This window comes from Henckelia pumila, chromosome 4 (genome assembly GCF_033568475.1).
Source record: "Henckelia pumila isolate YLH828 chromosome 4, ASM3356847v2, whole genome shotgun sequence".
Lineage (NCBI taxonomy): Eukaryota > Viridiplantae > Streptophyta > Magnoliopsida > Lamiales > Gesneriaceae > Henckelia > Henckelia pumila.
This window is the reverse complement of record NC_133123.1, coordinates 186,848,899-186,876,181: the sequence shown is the minus strand read 5'-3', so window position 1 is coordinate 186,876,181 and position 27,283 is coordinate 186,848,899. Positions and strand designations below refer to the sequence as shown.

Below are 27,283 nucleotides of genomic sequence, written 5' to 3'. Positions count from 1 at the left end.
ACATACATAACTTTCGATCGGCTGAGAGTTACGGGAGCTTCAGCATGCTCACGCGAAGCTCGTCTCGATACCTACAGCGCGCATCTCAGTCTGAGAGACGGAGACGCTCAAATTCCAACCCGGAGATGGTCTTTCGGGTCATTTTTCCCGTAGGGCTTGTTGGGACCCAACGAAGTGGCCCGCTTCATCCATTTTGTACGTCCAAGTTGTGTGATTCAGTCTATTACATCTTTTCTATCCGAGGATTGGACTGTAAAATTCGGAAATAGGACGGCGAGGAATCGGAGGAACAAGAAGTACGAGTAATAAAAAAAAAATTAATGAAAAAGGGGTGCAACACGAGAACTTCCCAGGGGGGTCACACATCCTAGTACTGCTCCCTCCCAAGCACGCTTAACTTCGGAGTTCTAATGGGATCCGTTGCATTAGTGCTAGTATGATCGCACCCAAGAGTAAATGAATTATTTGCTGTTTTGTCTCTCGAATTGCGGATCGGAGGAACAGGCGATGCACTTTCAAACGAACATAACTTTCGATCGGCTAAGAGTTACGGGAGCTTCAGCCTGCTCACGCGAAGCTCATCTCGATACCTACAGTGCGCATCTCGGTATAAGAGATGGAGACGCACAAATTACAACCCGAAGATGGTCTTTCGGGTCGTTTTTTCCGTAGGGTGCACTGGGACCCACCGAAGCGGCCCGTGTCACCCAGATCGCACGTCCACGTCATGTGATTCAGTATATTGCATCTTTTCTATCCGAGGATTGGACTGTAAGAGTTGGAAATTGGACGGCAAGGAATTGGAGGAACAAGAAGTACGAGTAATAAAAAAAATTTATGAAAAAGGGGTGCAAAAAGAGGACTTCACAGGGGGTCACCCATCCTAGTACTGCTCTCGCCCAGAACGCTTAACTTCGGAGTTCTGATGGAATCCGGGGCATTATTGCTTGTATGATCGCATCCAACAGTGAATGAATTCTTTATTGTTTTGTCTCTCGAATTGCGGATCGGGGGAACAGGCACTGCACTTTCAAACGGACATAACTTTCGATCGGCTGAGAGTTACGGGAGCTTCAGCCTGCTCACGCGAAGCTCGTCTCGATACCTACAGTGCGAATCTCGTTCTAAGAGACGGAAACGCACAAATTCCAACCAGAAGATGGTCTTTCGGGTCGTTTTTCCCATAGGGCGCGCTAGGACCCAGCAAAGCGGCCCGCGTCAACCAGATCGCACGTCCACGTCATGCAATTCAGTCTATTGCATCTTTCCTATGCATGGATTGGACTGAAAGAGTCGGGAATAGGACAGCGAGAAATCGGAGGAACAAGAAGTACGAGTAATAAAAAAAGTAATTAATGAAAAATGGGTGCAACACGAGGACTTCCCAAGGGGTCACCCATCCTAGTACTTCTCTCGCCCAAGCACGCTGAACTTTAGATTTCTGATGGGATCCGGTGAATTAGTGCTGGTATGATCGCATCCAACAGTGAATGAATTCTTTGTTTTTTTGTCTCTCGAATTGCGGATCGGAGGAACAAGCGCTGCACTTTCAAACGGACATAACTTTCGATCGGCTGAGAGTTACGGGAGCTTCATCCCGCTCACATGAAGCTCGTCTCGATACCTATAGCATGCATCTCAGTCTGAGAGATCGAGACGCGCAAATTCCAACCCGAAGATGGTCTTTCCGGTCATTTTTCCCGTAGGGCGCGCTGGGACCCACCGAAGCGGCTTGCGTCACCTAGATCGCACGTCCACGTTGTGTGATTCAGACTATTGCATCTTTTCTATCCGCGGATTGAAGTGAAATAGTCTGGAAAAGGACGGCGAGGAATCGGAGGAACAAGAAGTATGAGTAATAAAAAAAGAAATTATTGAAAAATTGGTGCAACACGAGGACTTGCGAGGGGGTCACCATCCTAGTATTGCTCTCGTCCAAGCACGCTTAACTTCGGAGTTCTGATGGGATCCGATGCATTAGTGCTGGTATGATCGCACCCAAAAGTGAATGAATTCTTTCTTAGATTGTCTATCGAATTGCGGATCGGAGGAACAGGCGCTGAACAACGCGCATCTCAGTCTAAGAGACGGAGACGCTCAAATTCCAACCCGGAGATGGTCTTTTGGGTCGTTTTTCCCATAAGGCGTGCTGGAACCCACCAAAGCGGCCCGCGTCACCCAGATTGCACGTCCACGCATGATTCAGTCTATTGCATCTTATCTATCCGCGGATTGGACTGAAAGAGTTGGGAATAGGAGGGCGAGGAATCGGAGGAACAAGAAGTACGAGTAATAAAAAAAGAAATTAATGAAAAATGAGTGCAACACGAGGAATTCCAAGGGGGTCACTCATCCTAATACTGCTTTCGCCCAAGCACGCTTAACTTCGGAGTTCTGATGGGATCTGGTGCATTAGTGCTAGTATGATCGCACCCAACAGTGAATGAATTCTTTATTGTTTGGTCTCTCGAATTGCGGATCGGAGAAACAGGCTCTGCACTTTCAAACGCACATAACTTTCGATCGATTGAGAGTTACGGGAGCTTCAGCCTGCTCACATGAAGCTTGTCTCGATACCTACAGCACGCATCTCGGTCTAAGAGGCGGAGATGCACAAATTCCAACCAGAGATTGTAGTGACCCTACCCGGATCCACTACCTAATCAGAGTTAAGAGCATAATTAAACATGCATTAAATAAATCGCTGCGGAAGACTTAAATAAAAACAGACCGGCAGAATACAACCGGTTAAATAAATTCGATTATACAACCCAATTGAACCCTAAAGGCAAAACCTACAGCTAATCCTGCTGTCTTCACTGGTCACTGGCTACTCCAAGCTCCTGGTGCTCAATCCTGCACCTACACCTGCCCCGTCGAATGGGGTGTACAGGTATACAAAAAAGACTAGACGTGAGATCTAAGATCAATACGAAAGCACTGGGTAAAACATACAAATATGATGCATGCAAATGATAGGGTATCCATATCTGGGATAAATGTATATAACTACTCAGTAACGGCGCCTAGGATATGAGTGGTACAACCCGGGGAGCAAACCCTGTGTACACTGCTCATTCCTACAGGACGTGGACTGTGTCCCCCGATGCTAATCACCTCATGACCCGTCAGTCACTGGGCACTAGACATCAACCGTCCAGACAGGGCTGAGCGGCCCTACATGGATCATCTCACAAGATGGATAGGCACAATATGATATGCACGTGCTGCATAATAAATGACATACAAATGCAACATATAAGCATGCAAAACCCGCTGGCTATCTCAGTCAGTACTTACGTACCTTACTACAGGCATTTCCTAGCAGTCCTGCTCTAGGTTCCAAGCCTATATCAGCTCTACAATGCAGATACCCATGCATCAATATTTAAGCTCTAAAAGCCTTAATTAAGCTATTGCATACTCCTAAATATTTTAAGGAGACCATAGCTATACCTGCGTCCGTCGTCAGCCCACTGATGACAATTGCCTCAAAACTAGGCCACAGCTCCGCCTCGACGCCTGGATCGCTATGCCACTTCCGGATTCCCAATAGGATGCCTAGAACTCCCTAGATCTGAGTTAGAAGGCTAAGGAATCAGAGAGAAAAGAGGGAAAGGTGCGAGTTGAAAATGAAATTTCGGACTTCTATTTATAGACGCAGTTCGGAGCCTCCAAACCCGGTTCGGAACGTCCGAACACGATCGGAACCTCCGATCCCATCTTCGGAGCATCCGATCGCCCAATATTACATCAGCCATGACGTCACCTTGCTGATGTAAGCGATGACGTGTGCCCTGGTCCCGATCGAAACGTCCGATCTCACCGACGGAGCTTCCGATCTCGATCGGAGCCTCCGATCCGAGTTCGGATCCTCCGAACCCGTTCGGATCCTCCGATCTTTGGTTCGGATCCTCCGATCCATCCGAACCCTCGGAACTTTCCCGACCATTTTCGAGTGTCTTGAATCCATTTCTGGACTCCGTTAACCCATTTGGAATTTCCTTAATCATGTTTTACTTAATCTAAACATGATTACACGATTAATGTACTCATTAATCGCTAATTCTGGATACGGGTTACTACATTCTCCCCCCCTTAAAAGATTTCGTCCTCGAAATCTAGGGTAAAACCTCGAGAACGTACAAGAAACCTTGGCTCGAGTGTCTGGTCGAAATATCCTCCGACACACTCAGACTCACGTCGAATTCTCTGCAAGCTTCATTAATGCTGAACCGCATTAACATTTTCTCAGCTGAAAATTTCTGCGCTACTGGTCGACAATCGAACTTCCTTAACGCTAGCGTATCGTAACACTGATACATCTTTCACTCGGACCACGATCTTCCTGACCACGAAGGATACAATACCCGCTTGATCAAGAATATCGTCTCAAAGGAAATCTTATACTGACGAAGACCAAGTCATAACCTGACTGGTTTTACTGCATTCGTCGAATCAGTAATAAAAACTAACCATCTAATGGTTCCAAAAGTTCTCGGTGCTCAACACCTCTAGTTAGGAAACACTTTTCCCAACACTGTGCCGACACAACAAAACTCAAATTTCTCCCCAAGAGAATCTAGTTGACTCAAGTCTATACTTCAATGTAACTGCTCACGATGTTTCCTAGACTGGTTACCCTCCCCACTCTCCCTGAAGCACAACCGGCTTCCCAAGGAATACTGGGAACTTAAACCATCATGTCTAGTACATTCTGATGTCCACGTTTCTTAGTATAACCTCAACACTGTGCCCTGATGATGACTATCATTTCTTGCAATTCATGACACTACGTCATCTCCTAGCCATTGGCCTGCGAAATCACGCATACATTGAAAATGGAAGTCATCACGCCTCTGATGATCTAAATCATCTCGATCATAGGTTATTCACCTCATGAATTTCAATCGATAGACATCCTCTGGTTAGTTATACATACTTGCAACCACTGTACACACATCAAGATTAAGGCAAGCTACCACCAATATGCTCGACTGGGACATTCCACAGTGCACAAACATATGGAAACGCTTCCTATTTTGTCTCGAAACTCGACAGTCATTGTACCTGGTATAACTCAACTCAGAGTCTCAGATAATACCATCAGCTCATACCAATCTCCCAAGGTCGAATCATAAAGATCCTGGAAAATATTTGTGCCCAAAGTAACTTGTCGCACAACACCCCTGACTGTTGTCACTGCTGAAACGCAATATCCTTGACAAACAGTCTGCACGGATGTGGCTTGTCGACTTGAAAGAACAAGTTGCTTCATCGCTATCTTGCGAAATCTTCAATTCCAACAACAATCTTGTTGGCTACTAAGTCGAAATTCTACTATCTCTGTCATTTCAGAGACATCGTTCATCACACGCTAGAAGACTAGTGACACATCCTGCTAGATCTCGAGGATCAGATCCTAGCTAATGTCACACAGATCAGACAACTGATGTTTCCTTGCTAATGTCCATTAGCATTTCCAACTACTCGTCGGATCCAACCACAACGGTACACATAGATGCTCTCACTTAACCGAAATGTTCGGTCAACAATCTTCACTATTGTTGTTCAATGGAAAACTCTCACATGAAACAGCAACATGATCCTTTCCTGACCTATTGCTATCACTAAGCAATTGATTGGATCAATATCAGTTTCCTTCTTAACAAGAATGCACTATACTGGAAACTATCAACTCCCTTGCTTGTCTCCACTGTCAAGTTAGCACCTAACTTGATCATACAAGTCCACTTGCAATCGTTCCCGATTAGAGCAATCCCAGAAGATTAATCTTTGGCGATCATTGAGACTAAATAACTCAGATCTCCGATTTCTCTGAGATGGTATTCAGTACTCATCCAATAAGCATTACTCGACAAAATACTATCCCAAGTATTTCTTAATTGCTATATCCTGATCAACCCTGATTGGCTCAACCAATCGAATTCATCGATTTACTTAAGCTCGCACTTATCAGATCAAACCACCACTGATCATTCACCCTACATGGCTCGGTCAATAACCATGACTCAGCTGCCACAAAGAACCATTTCCAAACGGTGTCAGATCACAGTACATAAGTAGTTTACTTGGCACAAGTCCTGCGCCTTTTCAGCACTACTAACCGCTACTTCGTATTCTGAACTTAATCATCCTAACTTTGACAGAGTTAGCCAATAACCACTAGTAGTCACTAGCACAGATCTCGTGCCACCTTAGCACTACCAATCGTTGTCTTGTTCACCCAAGGCAAACATCAAGATAAACTAAGCCCATTTCCATCCCATGGAAAATCCTACGCTCAATCTCTGAAAATATCAGACAGTACTTAGTGCAATCACTGGACTCACTATCCTTGCCTCGTTCATTCAGAATGAACACCACAGTTCGTCAAGTCCAAGAAGAATAACTAAAGAATTCCAAAGATTTCCACAATCTTCGAACACACTCCTGATCATATCCCTTGTTAAGATTGTGCAACAATTTAAGACTAAGGTAGCTTACCATGTTAAACCACCTGGACAACCAGCAAGGCTTCATGGTCATAGGCCATGCTTCCCTCACATCTTAAATAGTCATATACAATCCTTAGCGTCTGACATAATCTATCACAGATGAAGTCAATCATCAAGGAGTAGTCCTCGTATTCGAGTCTAAGTCTTAAAACAGCATCCCATCCAAGGAAGTTCTAACCACAACTCTGATGACAACCCATAGCCATCGCTGGTAGAATCCGTCCACCTATTAGATCCACATGTCTAGCAGTAACCCAAAGTATAATACCTATATGCTCAAGGTACACACTCGTCAAGAAAATTCCTCCAAGATTGGATCCCACAGCAGAATACTCAACCTATATCTCTGGCACATCAGATGATATCAAACCATCGATATCAAACCTGATATCTAATCCAAGGTCATACCTCGTCGTGACTGCTACCAACTCCCTAGACTGATTAGCCTTCCCACTGCCATCTCCTGAAGCACAAAGGCTCCCAGGTAACCTCTGAAGGACAAAGACTCCCAGAGTAATACTGGCATAGGGTCGCGCCCCATCACGTCTAGTCCTGGTCATAGTCCACAAATCTCGGCATATACTGGACTGGTATCCTGATGAAAACCAATCATCACAAGCCTCAACCTAACGAAGGTCAGACAGCCTACTATTCCAAGAAACAACCTAGAACAAAGCCCAAATGTTCTAAACCGAACAATATGCCTAATGCCTCTAGATGAGTCCACTCATCGCTGGCACTATCTTAGTCTTCTGACTAATTAGGTCAATCCTAGTAAAACGCCTAGACTAACCGCAAGTCAAACAGTCACAGTCGGCTCACTCAAATCCCATGAGCTACAGCAGTTGAACACTAATCAACTAAACCCAATCCAAACTTCTGCACAATCATGCAATCATCCACGAATTGCTGGATAAATAAAACATGTATCATTGCTTCCATTTATGTACAATTTCTCAATTACAATCCCATGTAATACATACAGTATTCAAAATACAATGAAATGTACAATCGAACTTGAAATGATACAACCATAGTATGATGATTCATTACAACTGAAATACTATTTACAACTACAACGATCCAGTATTTAAATCATCGTACTAGTCTTCATTTCTTGAGCATGAAGCTTCTAATCGACACATGCATCGATACAAGCATACTCCCGACCAAGTCTCTCTACATGTCCTCCTACGAAGAACTCTGGAGAAATGGCTTGTGATAGCTAACCAGCTATGCTCTGCGTCAGTGAATGTCAGTCGACCCCTTCTGCTCACGATCTACCATCAGCGTCCTTCTTGTATTCATATCATGCTTTTGAACATGAAGTTTCCCGTGTGCCTACCGAACGCATCGATATCAGCATACCGGCAAAACCATGTACTACATGAGGTTAAATACCTTACGCTCGAAACCTGTTATGCCTTAGGCACTCGAGGCATTCTCTGGTGAAGGTCTATCTGAAAATCTCTCCAACTACTAGTGGAGAATCTTCATAGTAGTGTCATCATGGTACGGACGATACAGATGCAAGCATCAAGTGCGTCCCATCCAATGCTCTGCCACTGCCTCTGGCATCCGGTACTCGATCCAAAGCTAGGATCCACATTAGTAAAAGCCATGAAAACTCGGACACGATCCATCACTTCTGTCCGCACTTGCTGGAATCCCATAAGCCAAATCTTCAAAATCCTGCCGATGATGATAGTCTCTGGGCAAACTAATTGCCGCATCATCACCTCTTCCAAGGTCTCATCCATCCTATAAGGATAACCCAAAGTCTCATTACTATATCCCAAGTCTCTTGCATGCATATGCTCTGATACCAATAAATGTAGTGACCCTACCCGGATCCACTACCTAATCAGAGTTAACAGCATAATTAAACATGAATTAAATAAATCGCTGCGGAAGACTTAAATAAAAATAGACCGGCATAATACAACCGGTTAAATAAATTCGATTATACAACCCAATTGAACTCTAAAGGCAAAACCTACAGCTAATCCTGCTGTCTTCACTGGTCACTGGCTACTCCAAGCTCCTGGTGCTCAATCCTGCACCTACACCTGCCCCGTCGAATGAGGTGTCTAGGTATACAGAAAAGACTGGACGTGAGCTCTAAGCTCAATACGAAAGCACTGGGTAAAACATACAAATATGATGCATGCAAATGATAGGGTATCCATATCTGGGATAACTGTATATAACTACTCAGTAACGGCGCCTAGGATATGAGTGGTACAACCCGGGGAGCAAATCCTGTGTACACTGCTCATTCCTACAGGACGTGGACTGTGTCCCCCGATGCTAATCACCTCATGACCCGTCAGTCACTGGGCACTAGACATCAACCGTCCAGACAGGGCTGAGCGGCCCTACATGGCTCATCTCACAAGATGGATAGGCACAATATGATATGCACGTGCTGCATAATAAATGATATACAAAAGCAACATATAAGCATGCAAAACCCGCTGGCTATCTCAGTCAGTACTTACGTACCTTACTACAGGCAGTTCCTAGCAGTCCCGCTCTAGGTTCCAAGCCTATATCAGCTCTACAATGCAAATACCCATGCATCAATATTTAAGCTCTAAAAGCCTTAATTAAGCTATTGCATACTCCTAAATATTTTAAGGAGACCATAGCTATACCTGCGTCCGTCATCAGCCCGCTGATGACAATTGCCTCAAAACTAGGCCACAGCTCCGCCTCGACGCCTGGATCGCTATGCCACTTCCGGATTCCCAATAGGATGCCTAGAACTCCCTGGATCTGAGTTAGAAGGCTAAGGAATCAGAGAGAAAAGAGGGAAAGGTGCGAGTTGAAAATGAAATTTCGGACCTCTATTTATAGACGGAGTTCGGAGCCTCCGAACCCGGTTCGGAACGTCCGAACACGATCGGAACCTTCGATCCCATCTTCGGACCGTTCGATCGCCCAATATTACGTCAGTCATGATGTCACCTTGCTGACGTAAGCGATGACGTGTGCCCTGGTCCCGATCGAAACGTCCAATCTCACCGACGGAGCTTCCGATCTCGATCGGAGCCTCCAATCCGAGTTCGGATCCTCCGAACCCATTCGGATCCTCCGATCTTTGGTTCGGATCCTCCGATCCATCCGAACCCTCGGAACCTTCCCGACCATTTTCGAGTGTCTTGAATCCATTTCTGGACTCCGTTAACCCATTTGGAATTTTCTTAATCATGTTTTACTTAATCTAAACATGATTATACAATTAATATACTCATTAATCGCTAATTCTGGATACGGGTTACTACAGAGATGGTCTTTTGGGTCGTCGTTCCCGTAACCAAAATCAGTAATTAAGGAATTAATCATAATTACTTGGATAGAGTTCGAAAGCTCCGAAGGTGAGTTCGGAAGCTCCGAACAGGATCAGAAGCTCCGATGCAGGATCGGAAGCTCCGATGGTATTACGTCAGGCATGACGTGTGGTTAGATCGGAAGCTCCGATCACCCCTATCCGAAGTCAACAAGTGATATTTTGACACTTGGCAGATCAGGATCTTCGGAAGCTCCGATGGCAGGATCGGACGTTCCGATCAAGGATAGGAAGCTCCGATCGTTGTCTATAAATAGAAGGCCGAGAATTCATTTTTAATTGCCAATTCCGGATTTCCTCTCTACTCTAGTCGTATTCGAGTTGTTCTAGACTTCCTAGGCTTGACCCGGGAGTCGTTGAGGCGTTCGATAGTCGTAGCGGAGTTGTGCCCAAGTTCTGGAGACATCGACATCAAAGGGCTAACGATGGACGAAGGTATAGCTTTTGCTTCCTATAAATATTTAGGAGTATGCAATAGCTTAGTTAAGGATTTTAGATCACTTTAATGATAGTAGTATCATTTGGCAGTGTAGAGCAGACTATAGGCGTGGACCTAGAGTTGGTAGAGCTTGCACTGATTTGAGGTACGAAAGTACTGTTCGAGATATCCTGACTGAGTATGCATGTATTATGTGACTGCATGGTTTATATGTCATTGATTTATGCTGCATTCATTTGCATATTGAGCTATCTCCTTTGAGATGTCTATTAGTAGGGTTATTCCCTATCCTGTTAGTGGTTGGACTTCCATCGATTTGGGTCCGGCATATCCACTGGTATTATGGTATGGGAGCCACCTCCTGAAGCGATGGCACAGCGTACTACATACCAGGGCCCGGTCTGTCTCTGTTATCTGATCTTTGACCTCGAGTTTATAGGGAGTTCACTTTGCATGCATGTATACTCATACTCTCGTACTGACCGTTTTATGCTCACGTCTCGTACTCTGTGTTTCTGGACACCCTATTCCATGGGGCAGGCTTGCGATTGGACGAGGCAGGTGGATCCAAGAGGGGCTAGTCAGTGGTTGACCAGCTGGAGCTTTGTCTAGGTTTTATTTCTGTTGTTTTGAGGTTGATACAGCTATTCGATTTGGTTGTATGTTATTTGGATAAATTACAGATTCCTTTACTTGGAATTGTATATTGTTTATTGGTTTCCGCAGATTATTCTGATATCTGTTTAAATTAAATTAATTGCATGCCTAAGTTTTGTTTAGTAGGTGATCCAGAAAAGGGTCATTACATTTATGGTATCAGAGCATGCAAAAGTATTCTTGGGATTTAGTCTCATCATGAGGTAATTTTGTAGATGGCAGATCGTGACGACCAGAGTTCTCATGGCAGTATTGGTGGGCGTTGGGGTGATGCCGACCGGGAGCCTCGTCGGGAACGCCGCCATCATCATCGATATGAGGACCGTTTCAGTGTACGTCGATTCTTGCAGATGGGGCCTAAGCCCTTAGTTGGAGGTGAGTCTTCGGAGGATGCGGAGAATTGGTTAGACCGCATGGAGACGACTTTTCAAACTTTCCACTGCACCGAGGAGCAGAAGATGGAGACCCTTGGCTATCTTCTGGATGGGCGAGCCCGTAGGTGGTGGAGGCTTACTTCTGCACCTTTGGTTTCGGCTAGAGGAGTGGCCACCTGGGCCGAGTTCCGCACAGCTTTTCAAAAAGCTGCATTTTCCTCTTGCACTCCGTCAGTCGAAAGCGGGCGAGCTATTGAGTCTGCGCCAGGGAGCCATGTCTATTGATGAGTATCAGCAGAAGTTCTTTGATCTGATATCCTATTGCCCCAATATTGCCGATAGCTCTGGGATGAAGTATAATCTGTTCCTTCAAGGCCTTAACCCTGAGATCCATGACCGTGTGGCGGTTGGCGACGACATGTCCTATGAGGGTTTGGTGAGCCGTTGTCACCAGGCGGAGGACAGCATTCGGCGGAACAGGTCTTTCTCTCAGTCGAGACCTGCTAGTTCTTTGGGTCCCCGTGCCCAATCTTTCAAGAAGTCTGGATCTACTTCTTCTTCCTCTGGCTCTGCTGGTGTTGTCCGTTTTGGTAAGAAGTACAAGTGTGATCACTGTGGGAAGAACCATCCATCCGACAAGTGCCGTAGAGCTTCTGGAGCTTATTTCCGTTGTGGAGAGACTGGTCATATCTGGAGGGATTGTCCACTGTCTGGGGGAGGTGGTTCTGGTTCTGGTTCAGGATCTGGTTCTCAGGCCACCGTTCAGCAGAGGTCGTAGGGACAGCCTGCTGGGAGTTCTCATTTGAGGCCACGAGCTTCTGTCCAGGTGTTTGCCTTGAGACATGATCAGGCAGTGGAGGAGAATGAGTAATTCATCGCAGGTACATTTCTTCTTTATGGTATACCTGCTCTTGTACTTATTGACACTGGTGCATCTCATTCCTTCATTTCTGCACGTTTTGTTTAGAGGCATAAGTTATCATGCATTGCACTAGACGTAGTGGTGTTTGTTTCTACTCCGACGGGCCAATTTGCTTTGGCTAAGCGTCTAGTGATGGGTTGCCCTTTAGAGTTCGAGGGTAACATTCTGTTAGCAAATCTCATAGTCCTGGCGATGAACGACTTTGATTGCATTCTGGGAATAGATATGTTGACTACCTATCGAGCTTCAGTGGACTGCTATCAGAGATTAGTACGCTTTCATTCGGAGGGGAGTGAGAGCTAGTTTTTCTATGGAGAGGGAGCGCGACCCCCGATGCCCTTGGTATCAGCTTTGAGAGCCTGTCGAGCTCTAGAGTCTGGCGGGGAAGGCTACCTTATCTATGCAGTTGATTTGTCCGCTGAGAGCATTGGGATAGAGAGCATTCCGGTCGTGGATGAATTTCCAGATGTTTTTCCTGATGAGATTCTGGGTTTTCTTCCTACTAGGGAAGTCGAGTTTGGCATAGAGTTGATGCCAGGAACTTCACCTATTTCTCGAGAACCGTATCATCTAGCTCCGTTAGAGATGCGCGAGTTGAAGAATCAGCTACAGGATCTTTTGGACAAGGGGTACATTCGTCCTAGTGTATCTCCTTGGGGAGCTCCTGTTCTCTTTGTAAAGAAGAAGGATGGGTCGATGCGGTTGTGCATTGACTATCGGCAGCTGAATCGAGTCACTGTGAAGAACAAGTATCTGTTGCCTCGTATTGATGACTTGTTTGATCAGCTGCAGGGCACGTCAGTTTACTCCAAGATTGACTTTAGATCTGGGTATCATCAGTTGAGAGTCCGTGATCAGGACGTAGCCAAGACTGCATTCCGTACTCGTTATGGGCATTACGAGTTCCTAGTGATGCCATTTGGTTTGACTAATGCGCCGGCTATATTCATGGATCTGATGAACCGTGTCTTCAGGGAGTATTTGGACAAGTTTGTCGTGGTATTCATTGACGACATCTTGGTGTATTCGCGTAATACGGAAGAGCATGTTTCTCACTTGCGGTTGGTACTGCAGACTCTTCGAGATGAGCAGTTGTACGCCAAGCTGAGAAAGTGTGAGTTCTGGATGGATAGAGTGGTCTTTCTTGGCCATATCATATCCAGGGAGGGGATTTCTGTTGATCCAAGCAAGATTGAAGCGGTACTTAATTGATCCGTAGTTTTCTGGGTCTAGCAGGGTATTATCGTCGCTTCATTCTGAACTTCTCTCAGTTAGCTCGACCTTTGACACAGCTTACCTGCAAGGGTGTGGACTTCGAGTGGTCCTCCGAGTGTGAGGAGAATTTCTGTGAGCTTTGACGGCGGTTGACTTTTGCGCCAGTGTTGGCATTACTGTCAGGATCTGGAGGGTATGTAGTATACACTGATGCTTCTCTTCAGGGGTTAGGTTGTGTTCTGACTCAGAATGGGCATGTGATCGCATACGTTTCTAGACAGCTGAAGCTTCGCGAGGACAACTACCCAGTCCATGATTTGGAGTTAGCAGCCATTTTGTTCGCTTTGAAGATTTGGCGCCATTATCTGTATGGCGAGAAATTTGAGATCTTCACCGACCATAAGAGTCTCAAGTATTTGTTCACTCAGGCGGAGTTGAACATGAGGCAGAGAAGTTGGATGGACTTGCTTAAGGACTATGATTGCGAGATTAAGTACCATCTGGGAGCTGCTAATCTCACCGCTGATGCTTTGAGTCGCAAGGTGCGACTATCCGCACTTCAGACTTGTTCGATGTCTAGTGCGATAAGTGACTGTTGTACTTCAGGTTATACCTTCAAACATAAGAAAGGTATGCAGAGTATCTAGATGTTTGCGATATTATCTGAGCCAGCTTTGTATTTGCGGATTCGAGATGCTCAGATGTCTGATTCGAAGACCCAGCGTTTAGCTCGTTTAGCTAACGAGGGTAGCTCGTCTGGATTTCATTATCAGTCAGATGGCTTTCTGTGTTTGTCTGGTAGGCTTGTGATTCCGCAAGATGAAGAGTTGCGAGAGGAGATTTTGTCTCAGGCACATCGCACTAAGTTGAGTATTCATCCTGGGAGCAACAAGATGTACAAGGATCTACGTACTCGTTTCTGGTGGAAAGGAATGAAACGCAGTGTTTATCAGTTTGTTTCGAGATGTTTGGTGTGTCAGCAGGTCAAGGCAGAACATCGACGACCTGGAGGATTTCTTCACAGTCTGCCTATTCCTGAATGGAAATGGGAGTGTATCACAATGGACTTTGTGACACATTTGCCGGTATCCCCGAGGAACTGTGATGCTATCTGGGTTGTGGTATATCGACTCACCAAGTCAGCGCATTTCAATGCCTATAGCCGGGAGTACAATGTGGATCGTATGGCACGGTTGTACATTCAGGAGATCGTTCGACTTCATGGAGTGCCTGTGAGCATTGTAAGCGATCGGGACCCCAGGTTTACTTCTAGATTCTGGGGGAGTGTTCAGCGTGCGATGGGTACTACTCTTAGTTTGAGTACTGCCTATCATCCGGAGAGTGATGGTCAGTCGGAGCGCACTATCCGTGCTTTGGAGGATATGCTTAGAGCATGCGTCATGGATTTTGGTTCAGCCTAGTAGGATCATTTGCCATTGATCGAGTTCGCGTACAACAACAGCTATCATACTAGTATTGGGATGGCACCTTTTGAGGCGTTGTACGGGAGACGTTGTCGTACTCCACTCTTTTGGGAAGAAGTGGGGGAGAGACAGGCTGAGGGACCGGAGTTTATCTAGCAGGCGATAGACATTGTTGATCAGATCAAGAAACGGATTAAGACTGCACAGGATCGCCAGGCCAGCTATGCTAATATCAAGCGTAGGCCTTTGCAGTTCGATGTCGGGGAGAAAGTGTTTCTGAGAGTGTCACCTTTCCGCAAGATTCTTAGATTTTGCCTTAAGGGCAAGTTATCTCCCAGGTTTATCGGTCCGTTTGAGATCTTGGAGAGCATTGGTGATTTGGCTTATCGACTAGCTTTGCCACCACATCTATCCAGTATTCACGACGTGTTCCACGTATCTCTGTTGCGACGGTATGTGGCGGTTGAATCTCATATTCTGCAGCGGTCTGAGGTTCAGGTGAACAAGGATTTGACCTATGTTGAGAAACCTATTCGTATCCTGGATTATAAGGATAAGGTTTTACGGAACAAAGTCATTCCTTTGGTTTTAGTTCAGTGGCAGCGCCGAGGCACTGAGGAAGCTACTTGGGAGCTTGAAGACAGGATGCGTGAAGACCATCCTGAGTTTTTTTGATTTCATTCTTAAGTTGTATTCAGTTGCAAACTCTGTAAATGTTTGATTTGAATAAAGAATGTTTCTGATTTCTGTATTACATTCAGTACTTAAGATCTGATTTCGAGTACAAAATATCTTAAGTGGGGGAGAATGTAGTAGCCCGTAACCAAAATCAGTAATTAAGGAATTAATCATAATTACTTGGATAGAGTTCGGAAGCTCCGAAGGTGAGTTCGGAAGCTCCGAACAGGATCGGAAGCTCCGATGGTATTACGTCAGGCATGACGTGTGGTTAGATCGGAAGCTCTGATCACCCCTATCCGAAGTCAACAAGTGATATTTTGACACGTGGTAGATCAAGATCTTCGGAAGCTCCAATGGCAGGATCGGACGTTCCGATCAAGGTTCGGACGTTCCGATCGAGGATCGGAAGCTCTGATCGTTGTCTATAAATAGAAGGCCGAGAATTCATTTTCAATTGCCAATTCCGGATTTCCTCTCTACTCTAGTCGTATTCGAGTTATTCTAGCCTTCCTAGGCTTGACCCGGGAGTCGTCGAGGCGTTCGATAGTCGTAGCGGAGTTGTGCCCAAGTTCTGGAGACATCGACATCAAAGGGCTAACGACGGACGAAAGTATAGCTTTTGCTTCCTATAAATATTTAGGAGTATGCAATAGCTTAGTTAAGGCTTTTAGAGCACTTTAATGATAGTAGTATCATTTGGCAGCGTAGAGCAGACTATAGGCGTGGACCTAGAGTTGGTAGAGCTTGCACTGATTTGAGGTACGAAAGTACTGTTCGAGATATCCTGACTGAGTATGCATGTATTATGTGACTGCATGGTTTATATGTCATTGATTTATACTGCATTCATTTGCATATTGAGCTATCTCCTTCGAGATGTCTGTTAGTAGGGTTATTCCCTATCCTGTTAGTGGTTGGACTTCCATCGATTTGGGTCCGGCATATCCACTGGTATTATGGTATGGGAGCCACCTCCTGAAGCGACGGCACAGCGTGCTACATAACAGGGCCCGGTCTGTCTCTGTTATCTGATATTTGACCTCGAGTTTATAGAGAGTTCACTTTGCATGCATGTATACTCATACTCTCGTACTGAGCGTTTTATGCTCATGTCTCGTACTCTGTGTTTCTGGACACCCTATTCCATGGGGCAGGTTTGCGATTGGACGAGGCAGGTGGATCCAAGAGGGGCTAGTCAGTGGTTGACCAGCTGGAGCTTCGTCTAGGTTTTATTTCTGTTGTTTTGAGGTTGATACAGCTATTCGATTTGGTTGTATATTATTTGGATAAATTACAGATTCCTTTACTTGGAATTGTATATTGTTTATTGGTTTCCGCAAATTATTCTGATATCTGTTTAAATTAAGTTAATTGCATGCCTAAGTTTTGTTTAGTAGGTGATCCAGGTAAGGGTCAGTACAGGCTTGCTGGGACCCACCGAAGCGGCCCGCGTTACCCAGATTACACGTCCACGTCGTGTGATTCAGTCTATTGCATCTTTTCTATCCGAGGATTGGACTGTAAAAGTCTGGAATAGGACGGAGAGGAATCGGAGGAACAAGAAGTACGAGTAATAAAAAAATAAATTAATGAAAACGGGGTGCAACACGAGGTGTGATTCAGTCTATTGCATCTTTTCTATCCAAGTATTGGACTGTAAGAGTCGGGAATAGGACGACGAGGAATCGGAGGAACAACAGCAATGATAGAATCTTGAATCACTCTCCCAGCATCAACAGATTTTCACGTCACAATGCAGTAAACAAGAGTAGCCTTAGCCTTTTTCACATTTGATGTATGCCCAGATGGAAACATCCTGGCAGCCACAAACTCATGCCAATTGTTCGCTTCTCGTCGAAGAGAAATAGATGAAATTGTAACAGGTTCTTGTCTTGCATTTTTCTTCCATTCCGCCCCCTCATGACACAAAGTCTGAAGTACAAAATCATCGGGAAATGGATCGCTTTTGAATGTCTGGTACTCATCATCTTCAATATTTGGCATGTCATAGATATTATTAATTGTACTCCTGTCAAACGCCACCATTTTACCTCTAACTCTAACCTTGAAATTCACATCTTTGATCATTAGATTAGCGTAAAACTCACAAACCAAAGATATAACGGCCTCCGACGGACTCTTAACAAACGTTTCCCATTCTCTTCTTCTTGCTTCAATTAATGCCGGAGCATCAAGCTCTCTCTGGCTCATTCCTCTTTCTTTCTGCATTCCCTTCTCCGTCAAATCAACATAATAGGATTCGGCTGTGGCATTCCGAAAATGATGGCGATCATATGGGGCAATGAATGCAGAAGATAGTGCTCCCTTGCCCTTAGTTTTTGGCGGCATTGTAAGTCAACAATTCAACACAAATCAATAGCAATAGCCGATTGAATTATCAAAGTCTCAAACACATGGCACAGCAACGTTCAAGCACAACCATATCCCAGACAATTCATCAAACAGTTGGCATGCACGACTTCAATGCTATTAAATTACACGACATCAACCATTCTCATTACTGCAATACATACAAAACAACCTGCCTCCAATCACAATTGATTCAACACGGATCAAATTTGAGAGAAAAAAAATGTAGCTTATTACCGATTCAAGAAATTTGCACAAACCCTCGATGAACCCCCTGTTTCTGTGAGATTGTGGATTTAGCAAGAAGCGTAGATGAAATCTAGGAAGTTGGCTCGTGTCAAAGATGAAATTCCACACAATTTTGTTGTTGCTTGGTTGATTGGAAGAGTGACTCAATACAAATGGTGAGCGGATATAAGAGTTTGAGAGACTGAAACTCCGTGAACAAGCATGTATTGTGTTAATAAATCTGTGAAGGATTTATATGTAGAGTTTTGTGCAGATGCGCGATTGCGCTAGAGGAGGCGCACTTGGAGTCTTGTTTGCGCTGGGATTGCGCAAATGAGTTGCGCGTTTGTGCCTTTTGTTGCGCGGATGGGAAACTCGTTTGCGCTTGAACGTGCGCAAACAACATGCGCGATTGCGCGAGATGCTGCACGGTTGGGATCCTTTGTTTGCGCTTAAAGAGGCGCAGATAACATGCGCGATTGCGCGAGATGCTGCGCACTTAGGCTTTCAATGGACCGAAGAAGCTATGCGGGCGCCCTAAAATTGTGAGCGAGCGCGTTTAAGCTGCTGCCAAAAATCCTAAAAAATAGAAATTTTTTTAACATTAGGCCTCCAAAATTTGTGATAGCACATTCAAAAAAATCATAAATTAACTAATTAACAAAAATAAAATTAAAGCATAAATTGAATAAAAATAGAAAATAAATAAAAATAAAATAAAAAAAATTTGGGTTGCCTCCCAAAAAGCGCTTGGTTTAGAGTCGTCAGCCCGACTTTCACCGATCTTAAGTCTTCCCTTTCTCTTTCACACGCCAAATAAATTCCACGAATCGCCGTTTAAATTTTGCTTTCTTTTTCGCAGCCTTTTACGTTGGTAAATTCGGTGCTTCCAGCTTCTCAACCAGCTTAATCAAGCATAATTATTCGATAGGTGGATTGGGTGTCTTCCTGAATAATTTAAAAATTACTCGTTCGCAATCCACACCCATCGACAATTCACCCTTCTTCACTTCAATTCTTGCATCCGCCGTAAATTAGTGGAGCACCATTATCCGCTTCAATGTCCAAAAATGGTCTTCCGAAAATCAGTGGAGCACCATTATCCGCTTCAATGTCCAAGATCACAAAATCCACTGGGAAGATGAATTTATCCACCTTGACTGGAACATCTTCAACAGTTCCAAGTGGATATGTGATGCTTCTATCCGCCAACTGTAATGAAATCATAGTCGATTGCATCTCTCCCAACTTCAAGGCCCTGTAAATAGATAATGACATTAAATTAATAATGGCCCCTAAATCACAAAGTGCAGTGGTAAAATGAGAACCACCAATAGAACAAGGAATAGTAAAACTCCTTGGATCCTTAAGCTTTTGTGTCATCTTCTTTTGTAGCACGACACTACATTCTTCAATTATACTCACCACCTCGTTCACTAGCAGTGATAAGTGTATTTTATACACTTAATTTATATATACTTTTAATTGTTAATTGCTTGTTTCGAGCAGATTTATGTGGGTATTTTGTTGTTTTTGTGTTTGTAGGAATTTATGGAATTTATGTGGAAAATGAGGAAAAATGAGAAAAATGAGATTTGAGAGAAAAGAATTAAAAGAATAAGAGAGGAAAGAAGAAAGAAGTCAGAGAAGAAGAAAGAAACGGGAAATGAAATTGGGCTTTCATATTGGGCCTTGTTTTAGCGCTACCTTTAGCGCTAATGAAGAGAAGAGAAGGCGCTAACGCGCTTGTTCATTGAAGAGTGAAGATTTGAGCCAGAGCCCTATGCACGCTCGCCTGATCTTTGGGGCGCCCGCGTGTCGCAAGCTTCAGCATTTGGAAATATTTTATCGGAAGGAAACTTCTATATTTTGTGGGCTTTTGAGTGAGCTTTTGTGCACGATATAAAAGGCAATTTTTCATCTGATTAAGGGGGAGAGCCTCCACAACAATTACGGAGGAATCAGAGATTTGATCGTGACTTTTATTTTATTTTGGAAGCTTCATCGTGAAGAACGAAGACGGAGTTTGATAGTCCGGACACGGCGTCGACGACGGATTTGTTTCTTTTATCTTTTATTGTATTCTGAATATGTTTGGATTTATTATTTATTGTTTTCAGAATTTTATTATGAACTAATTTTTATAGTCTAGAGGTCGGATGGAACCTGGTGTAGACACTTTCATGAATTCTTGATTTTATTGAATTGGATTTCTTCTAGATTAATTGTTTTTTCTAGAATTGATTGTCTTTTCAATTATCTGATCAATAATTGATTTGTAATATTTATTTGAAATCTGGCACTCGGGAGAGGAGATTTTGAATAGGACCATTGGAAAATACACTGATAATTGTTTATCTGACTCGGGAGAGCTTATAACTTTAACAGAGCTTTTTAAAAGAGAACATAGTTTTGAATTGATCACTGCAAGTAAATTCTTAATAGGGATATTGGAATTGAATTGTAGTTGATATACTTTATTCGGCACTCGGGAGAGGGAATAATACACGTAAGTGTTCTTGGCTATTAATTGACTGAATTTCATGAAGATTAATTAATTAGGATTGATTGTTGTTGAAACCAGGTGAAATCTATACCTCTAGACCATTATTCTTTGATTGATTATTCCTGAAAGTTGTGTGTGTGCTATCGAAACTTCATTGATTATTTATTTTTATTGCAAAATTCTTGATTATTGATTTTCTAGATAAAGTTTGGACTATTCTAATTACAAGAACTATTATTTTCATTTTACTCCCTGAGGGATCGATACTTGATTTTATCACTATATTAAAACTTGACACTCGTACGCTTGCGAGGAATTTTCACAACAAGCAGCCTCTTTTTCTTGGACATCACCTCCTTGATGAACTTCGCATAATTTGGCATTTGCTCCAAAGCATCAACAAAGGGGATGTTGATATGAATCTTCTTGAAAATCTCCAAGAATTTGGAGAACTGCTCATCTAAAGCTTTCTTGTTGAACCTTTGCGGATATGGAAGTGGACGCTTGTACATCGGTTTCTGCTCAGGTTCAGGATCCTTCTTCTTGACTTCCTTCTCTTCAACTACAGCTTTCTCAGTCCTTTCAGATGGTTGGCTTTCTTCTCTATCTACTTGCTTTCCACTCCTCAACATGATAGCATTGCACTGTTCCTTCGGATTTACTTCAGTGTTTCTTGGAAACTGCCCTCTGTTGTTATCCTTCAAGGCATTCGCCAACTGCCCAATGCTAGTCTCCATGGATTGTAATACAGCACCCATGTTGGCCATGTGCGTCTCCAAGTTGTCAAGGCGAGACTCAGTTCTCTCCATCCTCTTACCTGATTCCTGCACAAAGGTACTAACAACGTCCTCCAAAGAAGGCTTACCCTCACCCTTAGTTGTGTTGTATCTCGGATGAGGATTCAACACATTGTTATTGTTAGCATAAGAAATATTTTCATGATTACGCATACTAGGGTGATAAGTATTAGAGACAGGATTACCTCTTTAAGCTCCATAACCTCGGTAGTCATTTGGATTGATATAATTAACTTCCTCTGGGGTATGTGATCCTTCAACTCCAGTTGAATCTGCAACTTTAATCTTATTCAAAGAAGCTACATCTGTAGTCAGTGCAGATAGTTGAGCGGTGATGGATGTGAGAGGATCCACTGCATACACTCCAGCTGGCTTCTTGACTCCCATACGCTCAGATGGCCATTGAAAACTGTTGATCGTCATCTGATCCAACATATTATAGGCCTGGACATAGTCCTTTGCAAATATAGTACCTCCAGCCGCAGAATCCACATTCATCCTCGTAGGCGCATTTAGTCCGTTGTAAAACCACTCGATCTGCTCCCAATCTGCAAAATTGTGGTTAGGACAACGTCTAAGTAATTCTTTGTACCTTTCCAATGCCGCTAGATCTGTTCAAACTCCTTCTGCCTGAATGTGCTGATTTCGATCTTCAGTTGGGTGGATTTGGCAGGTGGAAAATATTTTGCAAGAAATTTTTCTGTCATTCCCTCCCAAGTAGTGATGCTTCCTAGCGGCAGTGATTGCAACCAACTCCTTTCTTGATCCCTGAGAGAAAACGGAAACAAGCGTAAGCGTATAATATCCTCAGATACACCATTAATTTTTACCGTATCGGTTATCTGCAAGAAGGTGCGTAGGTGTAGGTGAGGATCAGCGGTGGTGCTCCCATTAAATTGGTTCTGTTGAACCATGTTGATCAAAGCAGGTTTTAGCTCAACATTGTTGGCATTGATAGTTCCTCGAGCGATTACAGAATAGTGAGCCTGAAGTGATCTCTGATTGGCACCAATGGAGCTTGTTGTGCTTTTTCTTCAGCCATTCTTTCTATTTTTTCTCTTTTAGCTCTTCTTAAAGCACGTGCAGTGCGCTCGATCTCCGGATCAAAAAGTAATGAATTCGCACTTTGAGATCGTCGCATAGACTGCAATTAAAAATAAGAAGAAATCAATTAGTAACTTAAAATAAAATAAAAAAACTCTAAATTAAAATCTAGACTAATTGCTAACAAGACTAAAAAAATAATCAAAATTTACTCCCTGGCAATGGCGCCAAAAACTTCTTGTGAAAATTACTCACAAGCGTACGAGTGTCAAATTTTAATATAGTGATAAAATCAAGTATCGATCCCACAGGGAGTAAAATGAAAATATTCAGTGCTTGTAATTAAAATAGTCCAAAATTTATCTAGAAAATCAATATTTGAGAGATTTACCTAAAAATAAAAATAAGCAGATGATTTTATAGCATGCAGACAACTTTCAGAAATAATCAATCAGAGAAAATTGGTCTAGAGGTATAGATTTCACCTGGTTTCAACAACAATCAATCCTAATTAATTAATCTTCATGAATTCCAGTAAATTAATAGCCAAGAACACATAAGTTTATTATTTCCCTCTCCCGAACAACAAATAATTTTTATCAAATACAATTCAATTCCAATATCCCTATTAAGAATCTACTTGCAGTGAACTATCACAAAGCAATGTTATTTTTAAAAGCTCTGTTAAAATTATACACTCTCCCGAGCAATATAAATAATTAACAGTGTATTGTCTATTGGTCCTATTCAAAATCTCATCTCTCGAGTGCCAGATTTCAAATAAATATAACAAATCAATTATTGATTAAGTAATTGAAAAGACAATCAATTCTAGAAAAAACAATTAATCTAGAAGAAACTTAATTCAATAAAATCAAAAATTCATGAAAGTGTCTACACCAGGTTCCATCGGACCTCTAGACTTTAAAAAATTAGTTCATAAAAAAATTCTGAATAAAACAAAACATGTTCAAAAATCTAAACATATTCAGAATTAAATAAATAAAAGATAAAGAAAACAAATCCGTCGTCGACTCCGGGTCCGGTCGATCGATCTCCGTCTTCATTTTTCAGTTAAACTCCAGAATTCTCTCCCAGAAAATCACGATCAATTCTCTCTCATATGTGTACGTGTGAATTGTGCGTTTTTCCGTTAATTCTCAGACTTAAATTTCTTTTTATACCATGTACAAAAGTCCAATAAAAATCCCATAAAATATAAAAGTTTTCTTCCCGATTAAAACACTAAATAACGATGGGCAGGCGCTTCACAATCCCAGGCGGGCACGCATAACTCTCTGGAATCCATTTTCTCGCCTTCACAAGACACTGCGCGATTGATCTTCTTCATTTCTCTGTTTAGCGCTTAAACTAGCGCTAACAACAAGCCCAATGTTAAAGTCCAATAACATTTCTCTTCTTTTCTTTTCTTCTACAGCATTTCTTTTTCCTTTCTTTTATTCTTTTCTCACACACTTTTCTTCTTTTCTCCACCAAATCTCCATAATTCCCTACGAACACAAAAACAACAAAACACCCACATAAATCTGCTCGAAACAAACATTTAATAATTAAAATCATATATAAATTAAGTGTATAAAATACACTTATCAAATACTCCCAAACTTAGACTTTTGCTAGTCCCGAGCAAAACTATTAAAACAATAACTTCCAAAAACTCATTCTATCAAACCAACAAGAATAGTCAAGAAATATTATGGAGCAATGACCTCAACAATAATTTCAAAAATTCCAATCCAATCCCATCCAACCTACTAACACTTGAAAGTTTCAATCATAACAAAATAACCGCATAAACATACAATCTCCGCAACTCACGTTTCAAAACACCCTTATCCAATTTCAATTCAAACATTCAGAGATCATGAGGACTTCTTAAGGTAGCATAGGATCAAATACAGGATATCTATCAAAAACACTCACAAATAGGTAAATGCAAAGAATACTAGTGTGTTCGTGTTTCGATAAAAATTCATAATCATTAAAAGTATCAATCAACAGTCCATAGGCTAAATTCTCGCAACTCTTCTCCACTAGTATATTGGGCAACCGTGACTCGGTCAATAGGACTTAATCAGCTTATAATGTAAGGCATGGCTCATGGCTACAAACGAAGGATTAAGAATTCAAAATAAGGAGTAATTTTTATTTATGCTCAATCTAACTTCAACTCCCTTCATTCACAATTTCACACTTATTTTTCTTCACTTTCAATGATTTTTCAATTTTTTCACAACTCTTTTCAACCATTTTTTTTCAACTATTTTTTTTTTCTACTCCCTTTTTCTTTTCAATTCATCCACCACACCATTTCATTTTTCACAAATATCAACTAGGAGCATAAAACATTTTAGCATTCAAATTACTCCCTTAAAGGTAGGAAATAGTGTTTAGGCTATTCAGGTATTCAATGTAGGACCTTGAACAATGATGAATGGGGGTTTAATCACAGGTTTACAAGCATGCCATTCGATTTTCAATAAGCTCAAACAAGGTACTAAGGATAAAATATATTAATAGTTAGCTTGAAAGGCTCAAACGAATTCAGAAAAATCGCCTAAATCATTTCTAATTACAGTTATGCCCGTATTGCGCCTTGAAGAGTGTCCGAACTAGTTCTAGACACGTCTCAATGAAAGAGTGGGTGCCCAGTGAGCCAACTTGTGGCTATGGGCTTTGATGACTCTTTGTACAAACGATCTTTTGTTTAATGTAATTTACACTTTTATTAATGGCAATGACTTTATCTTTCTTCATATTGTTATATTATGATATACTATTGTTGTTTTGATAAAGACCTTGAATATACTATAGTGTATGTAAGATGTGGTAGAACATGGGGATGTCTATCATGAAATACATCTTATAGTCACTGTATATTCTAAACTGTTCCTAGTCGATTGAGCCGTCCGATAATAAGGATAAGGATCGCTCGAGTTTGAGACTAGCATTTGCGATGCGGAGTACCACGTTTCATTGGTAGGGAACATGGAGATGTTCGAAGCATGCAAATGGATATTCATAGGATGAATAATCGAACTACCCTATCCGGACTTTCCAAGTGGTTATCACTTATCGAGTGGATAAAGTCCGCGGTTTTGGTTGTACACCATTAGTCCTTACTACTTGAAACATCATGGAGACTCTATATGCTAGTACTGTGCTTTGACTCGTTTACCGACTCTATGGGGGTCATCAGGTGTCGGGATTGGGTACAGTTACAACACATATAGGAGTCGATGCAGTGTTGTCAAGGATTCACCACATACTTGCGAGTGTGGATATCCTATGCGATCTGAGGAGATATTAGTGTGACGAATCTCTGGCCAGAGTACTTGATGTGATTTAAGAAATGGTTTTTTAGTAGCACATGCGATGTCACTAATTTGATCTTCAAGATGTATTGCATAGTTATCGAATCTTGAGCGACTCTCGATATACCAATGGTTGTTGATTCGATCGGGATATATGGATGAAGGGACCGTACTGTATGCTAACCAAAATCTACTGGTTCTTGTAGGCACTATCAGTGATACCTAGGGAATCATGGGGCGATGTTGCTAGGCGCTTTACCATGATTCGTTGGGCAAGTCGGAAATCGTTGTTCCGAGTCACAAGGAGTTGTGAGCCCACGGCTAGCTGTATCCCTGAACCATTGAGGGTCACACAGTGTAATGGAGTTTTAATCCCCGTTGAGATAGTTAAATTTAAAGAGTTAAATTTAATGAATAAAGAAGTTGGACTTCTTAAATAAGAGTAAGGGAGTAGGATTTCCTAAAATGACATAGGGATGTACATTTTTGGAAACCACTGAATTCGGATTCAGGAAAATTTATCTTGACTTTAAAATGTGCAGAAATGGTTTCTGTGCACATTGGTAAAATCGGTTTATCAATCGGAGTCACGATGAATTTTATATTAATTTCTGAACATGCGGGCTTTGCTTGTCGGGCCTCAACTTATGACTAATGGGCCCTAAGGTGTTAGTGGCCTGCATTATAAATAAGTTATTGCAGTACAGAAATTACACACAATTGGTCATAATTTTGAGAGACAGTTTTCGAAAAAAAAAAAAACCCTAGCTCTCTCTAGAAATTCGGCCGCCCCTCCCTCTCTCTGTCAGAGATTTTTCGGTCTGTGATTTTGAATTGCAGACAGGATTGGCGAATCAAATTCGTTATTCTCTTCGCAGAAAACTTCTGATAGATTTTCTAGTGCAATCTATCAGAGGGATTAAACCTCCATTCGTGGACCTGATTGAAGGAAAGCTTGTTCATCAGTTCCAGGGAGATACAAGAAGCGCAGAGAAATCTGTGTGGTGTCCAATAATCTCGCTTCGAGATTGAAGGTAAAATTTAATAATAGTTATTTAATTTTACACACACAAATAATTTAATCGTATGGTTGATACCCACACTATGGAATTGTTCCATACTAAAAATTTTAAACTTCCGTTGCACCGGGTATCAATCGTGATTGATCTGAACGCCAGTTTTCCAACAGTGGTATCAAAGCCAGGTTGCTCAGATCAAACGATTAAATTAATCGATTGTACAAAAATTTTTGGGTCTTGGTTTTTTAAAACAAAATAAATATTTTAAATAAAAAATTTTTTTTTTTTCGGGCAAAACCCGGGCAGCGATTGGATCGCTGCCCGGTGGGGCAGCAACGGTCGCTGCCCCGGGCGGCGCACGTCGCCGCCCAGGGGCGGCGCTCAGCGCCGCCAGGGCAGCGC

The 27,283-nt window shown here is 42.5% G+C and overlaps 3 non-coding genes and 2 pseudogenes across 3 annotated transcripts; all 5 read right to left on the bottom strand.

Annotated features, from left to right (window-relative positions):
• Window positions 1–328: 328 nt before the first annotated feature.
• Window positions 329–448, bottom strand: LOC140869200 (5S ribosomal RNA). Its single transcript, XR_012146587.1, has one exon. It is a non-coding gene; the product is annotated as a 5S ribosomal RNA (ribosomal RNA).
• A 397-nt stretch (window positions 449–845) lies between these two features.
• Window positions 846–963, bottom strand: LOC140869766 (5S ribosomal RNA; annotated as a pseudogene).
• Window positions 964–1,363: 400 nt separating this feature from the next.
• Window positions 1,364–1,482, bottom strand: LOC140868965 (5S ribosomal RNA). The gene has a single exon (XR_012146361.1). It is a non-coding gene; the product is annotated as a 5S ribosomal RNA (ribosomal RNA).
• A 400-nt stretch (window positions 1,483–1,882) lies between these two features.
• On the bottom strand, window positions 1,883–2,000 carry LOC140869558 (5S ribosomal RNA; annotated as a pseudogene).
• Window positions 2,001–2,316: 316 nt separating this feature from the next.
• On the bottom strand, window positions 2,317–2,435 carry LOC140869060 (5S ribosomal RNA). Its single transcript, XR_012146453.1, has one exon. It is a non-coding gene; the product is annotated as a 5S ribosomal RNA (ribosomal RNA).
• Between the last annotated feature and the right edge of the window lie 24,848 nt (window positions 2,436–27,283).